Source organism: Panthera uncia, chromosome B1 (assembly GCF_023721935.1).
Source record: "Panthera uncia isolate 11264 chromosome B1, Puncia_PCG_1.0, whole genome shotgun sequence".
Taxonomy (NCBI): domain Eukaryota; kingdom Metazoa; phylum Chordata; class Mammalia; order Carnivora; family Felidae; genus Panthera; species Panthera uncia.
Genome location: NC_064811.1, coordinates 175,105,533 through 175,110,870, shown reverse-complemented (window position 1 = coordinate 175,110,870; position 5,338 = coordinate 175,105,533). Strand labels below are relative to the sequence as shown.

Below are 5,338 nucleotides of genomic sequence, written 5' to 3'. Positions count from 1 at the left end.
CCTAGGCTGGGAAGAAAACCAGCCCAATCAGGTCAGTGAGATCATTGACCATCCCTGATGTCGGAGGACTGGAGTTAACGCCCGAGTGCCCAGCTTTCTTTCTCTGTCCTACTCCTTTTTTATTATTGCTATTATTGAGATATAAGTGACATATACCATTGTGGAAATTTAAGGTGTACAACATCCTGGCTTTACACATTTATATACTGCAATATGATTACCACCATAGCATTAACTATACCTCCATATATCACATTCTCTTTTGTGGTGAGAACAGTTAAGATCTAGTGTCTTAGCAACTTTCAAGTTTATAATATAGTACTGATTACTGTAACCTCCATGCCATGCATTAGATCTCCAGTAACTATTTATCTACTAAATGCGGGTTTATATCCTTAAGTGACATCCCTCCCAGCCCCAGCCCCTGCTGACCACCGTTCTATTCTCTATTTTTACCAAGTTTACCTTTTGAAAATTCCACATATAAGTGATGTAATCCAGTATTTGTCTTTCTCTGGCTGACTTATCTCAGCATGATACCCTCAGGGCCCATCCATGCTGGGGCAAATGGTAGCATTTCCTGCTCTCTCATGACTGAATAATATTCCGCTCTGTGTATTCCAGTGGAATACTTACAAGCAGGGTCAGGGGAAAGTGGTCAAATTGAACTTGGGGAAAACTCTGTAGACAGAACGACAATGTGGCCCAAAAAGTTAAAAAAAAAAAAAAAAGAGGGAAAAAGAAAGTGTGCATCACCTTGATGACAAAACGTTTTTTTTTATTTTTTAAAAAGATGAGCAGCTCATCTGTTATCTCACTATTTCTATCTCCTTAAAAGATCTATATCAGGATCATCTGTCATATGCATTTTTTCTGTTTCCAGACTGAAAGTGACCATTCTTTGTAAATATCTGTGGAAATAACTATGGAAAAGTGTTCCTTTGGAACCTGTTCAGGTGGAGCTGTGGGGTGTAGGGTACACATGGAAAGAAATGTAGGACGAGTCAAGAAGAGGGTTTAGGAGCGTGTAGGGACATTACCAGAAACGGCACCCCAAGAGGCCCTGGGGAGGAAGGTGAAATGACAGGTTTTGGGGCTCGTGCTTAGAGAATTGCCCCCACTTGGAGTCCTTAATGTTTATTTATTTCACCTTGGCATTGCCTTCTTTGTTCTGGTACTGAAACCACCGTGTGGTGGAGGGGACTCTTCACACACTGCCTGGCAAGGGATCATGCACGTTTGTGTTCAGTGAAACCTTCTGATGCCAGTGTGCCTGTGTCAGTGAGCAGGTGCTTCGCAGGGATCCTACAGTGTCTGGGTCATCATTCTCTTTTTTTTTTTAATTAAAAAAATCTTTTTAATGCTTATTTTTGAGAGGCACAGAGTGCAAGTGGAGGAGGGGCAGAAAGAGAGGGAGACACAGAATCTGAAGCAGGCTCCAGGCTCTGAGCTGTCAGCACAGAGAACCTGGTGCGGGGCTCCAACTCAAGAGCCCTGAGATCATGACGTGAGCCGAAGTCAGACGCTTAACTGACTGAGCCACGCAGGCACCCATCATTCTCTTTTGGAAGAGACTTGCAGCTCCTGGACAGCGATGCCACACCCTGTCATCTCTGGACAGTGCAGGTGATGCTTTTCTAAGAGAAAAATCCACCAGTGAGCACACACCTCTGTAGTCCCTCTCCTTACATTAAGAGCATCAATTATTGGACTGTTTACTCCTTGCCAAAATATGGGATAAGATTCTTCCATTTACTGTAATATATCAATATCTTTTAATATGTTCAATCAACCTTGCCAGTTAGGTGTTATTATTCCCATTTCACAAATAAGGAATGAGCCCTTAAAAGTTAAAAAAAAAAAACCCAAAACCAAACCTTTGTCCCAGGTCACTGGTAAGAAGTGGCAGACCTGAGATTTCGAGCTGTTCTTCTAAGCTCAAGGCTCCCACTTTTCTTTGTTTTCCCACTGCTGGGCTTGATCCCAGGACCCTGGCATCGTGATCTGAGCTGAAATCAAGAGTCGGACACTCAACTGACTGAACCGCCCCCATGCCCCTTCTTTCATTCTCAGGAAAGTGGACAACTTCCTTTTGGGGGTGGCTTGTGTTCCTTTTATTATGAATGAGATTGAATGGTCTGCCTGTGGACATAGGCAGTTACCCTTCCCTCTGTGGGGGGCATCCCTGTATCTGCTTGGCCACGTACAGGGCCTCTAAGCACCTTTGCTGAAAGTTTTCATTATTTTCTTGAAATACCCCTTTATAGCACAGCAAAACAGCTGTGCCCTCTCTGAGGCTCGAACTCAGGACCTTCAGATTATGAGACTGACGCGCTGCCCACTGCGCTAAGAGGGCTACAGTGCAATTTCTCAGCATGAGTAATGATGCCTCCTGAAGTGGTAAGCTCCTTAAAGAGAAAGGTGTCAGCTCATCTTCGTAGGTCAAGCCAATGATCGAGTGGATTTGGAATAGCATCAAAAATGTTCTTTTCCCACATCTCCTCCCACAGCAGTAGATTCCTAAGTAATCTAGAAGGTAACTCAGCAAATGATACATGTACTTTGGAAAAATGAAAAGACCTCATTATGTTCATTGTAGCCCATAAGCAGAGGAACCAAAATGTATTAGGCTTGTCTAAAAGAAGGGGTGTATAAGCCTATAGATATTAACAAAAATTAAGTACTTGTCAACTTTGGCACCAGAATCCCTTCTTCCTTGGGTATCGAAAGCTTTTTCATTCTGTAAAAACCAGAGTCAAGGTGCTAGACAGTGGAGTTCAGAAATTATCAAACAAAACTTCTGACTGAAACTAGAGCAATGAGCATACCTACCTGTGGCCGCTCGTCCGAAGCCTCATGATATAACAGTGAAAGGATTTTGAAAGACATAAGTGCAGAGCCCCCGGGGGGCTTAGTCAGTTAAGCGTCCAGCTCTTAGTTTTAGCTTTCAGCTCAGGTCAAGGTCTCGTGGTTTCTTTCTTTTTTTTTTTTTTTTTATAATTTTTTTTTAATGTTTATTTATTTTTGAGACAGAGACAGAGCATGAATGGGGGAGGGTCAGAGAGAGAGGGAGACACAGAATCTGAAACAGGCTCCAGGCTCCGAGCCATCAGCACAGAGCCTGACGCGGGGCTCGAACTCACGAACCGCAAGATCATGACCTGAGCCAAAGTCGGATGCCTAACCGACTGAGCCACCCAGGCGCCCCAAGGTCTCGTGGTTTCATAGGTTCGAGCTCTGGGTCAGGCTCTGCTGCCAGCGCAGAGCCTGCTTGGGGTCCTGTCTCTCCCACTCTCTCTGCCCCTCCCCCACTCACGCTGTCTGTCTCTCCCAAAATAAATAAACTTAAAAAAAAAATGACGTAAGTGCAAAAGACAAAGGGAGAGGAGAGAGGACAAATAGCAACAAATCTGGAAGCTGGAAAGCAATGTCATGGAAACTCTGTCTTTGTGGAACCTCCCAGAAACTCAAGAGCTGGTGGCTCCAGATACTTCTGAAAGTAGAGGTGAAGATGGAGCTAAAGACAGAAAATCGGTCTAGTTAGTTTGCTGAAAAATGAGTGAGACCCTTAGGTGGCCTCCCTAAATCCAAGCACCAGGCATATTCTCCTGCCCTCACCGGGAGATGCCTGGAGGTGTCTTCTCTAAAAGGTAAAACAGAAGAAGATCTCTGGACAAGAAACATCACGTCCACTGAAGGTGGGGAGCCACACTGAAAATGGGGCCACATACCAATGTCCCATGTAAAGCTTCTCTAGCCTTTCCCCTAGTTGGCTCCCAAAATACTGGGAGTCGGGATTGGACCTCAGCCTGAAAGTTCACTGTGTGTGGAGTATGACCAGCTCCAGAGAAGGAGGGCAAAACTAAGGGTACTAGCATCAGGAGTCTCCTCCAAGAAAATAGTGCAGCAAGATCATCCTACAAGGAAGACCACCCATGAACACAGCGCTCTAGCAAACAGCTGTTTAGTACCTCATGCATAAACATGAGCAGAATGCAGGGATCACTAGACATTTGAGGAAATCATATAAAATAAAATACAAAGACTTAAACAAATCTGTATTTTTTAAACTTTTTTAATGTTTATTTATTTTTGAGAGACAGAGCACAAGCTGGGAAGGGGCAGAGAGAGAGGGAGACACAGAATTCCAAGCAGGCTCCAGGTTCTGAGCTGTCAGCACAGAGCCTGACATGAGGCTCGAACTCACAAACCATGAGATCATGGCCTGAGCGGAAGTCAGACACTTAACCAACTGAGCCACCCAGGCATCCCACACACCTGTATTTTAATTTTTTTTTTAATGTTTATTTATTTTTGAGACAGAGAGAGACAGAGCATGAACAGGGGAGGGTCAGAGAGAGGGAGACACAGAATCTGAAACAGGCTCCAGGCTCTGAGCTGTCAGCACAGAGCCCGACGCGGGGCTCGAACTCATGGACCGCGAGATCATGACCTGAGCCGAAGTCGGCCGCTTAACCGACTGAGCCACCCAGGCGCCCCTTAAAGGAACTTAGAGGAAGCAAAGTTTAGATGGGGGTAAGAAAAAAGTATTTAATTAATATGAATATTCTCAGAGAGATAAGACAATATATTGGATCCATAAAGAAAGAATGGATGATATACAAAATGAGCATTTGGGACACATAATTGATTTCATTCATATAATAGAGTTACATAAGGCAATGAGACTGAATAATTATTACTGTGTATTGTGATGAATCTCACAAACATGATGTTGAATAAAAGAATCCAGACACACAAAAAAGTATATATTCTGTGATTCCACCTATATAATGTTCACCAAAAAGTCTACAGTGATAAAAGCCAGCATGATGGTTACTCTTTAGAGAGAAGGTGTGGAGAAAGTCTTTTCAGTTTCTAATACAAAAATAAAAATAAAACAGGTTTTATACAAAGGATGGGGAATCACATTGATACTGAATTTCTCAACAGCGACTGCAAGGTAGAAGATAATAAAGCGATGCCCTCAAATTTCTGAGGGAAAGTGACCTCCGTATCCTGCTAAGTTATCAATTAATTGTGAAGTCACACTAAAGATATTTTCGAACATACAAGGTCTTTAAAGATTTACCTTCCTTTTACCTTTTTTCAGACAAGCAACCAGAAGCTCTCAGAAGCTAGATACACCAGAAATATGCCCAGGAAAAGGGATACAAGAGATCCAGGAAATAGATGCACCAATGGAAGAAAGAAGCAATGGTAAGTCCCAAGATGGCAGCCAAGAAGAAGCTTAAGGTGACAGGTATGCAGCAAGCCTAGAGAGCTAGCATACAGTGATGTCCTCATGATTAACTGACAGAATATAGAGGGGGAAGAT

General features: G+C 43.3%; 1 non-coding gene across 1 annotated transcript; it reads right to left on the bottom strand.

The window, feature by feature from the left end:
* Positions 1–2,283: 2,283 nt before the first annotated feature.
* On the bottom strand, positions 2,284–2,356 carry TRNAM-CAU (transfer RNA methionine (anticodon CAU)). Its single transcript has one exon. It is a non-coding gene; the product is annotated as a tRNA-Met (tRNA).
* Between the last annotated feature and the right edge of the window lie 2,982 nt (positions 2,357–5,338).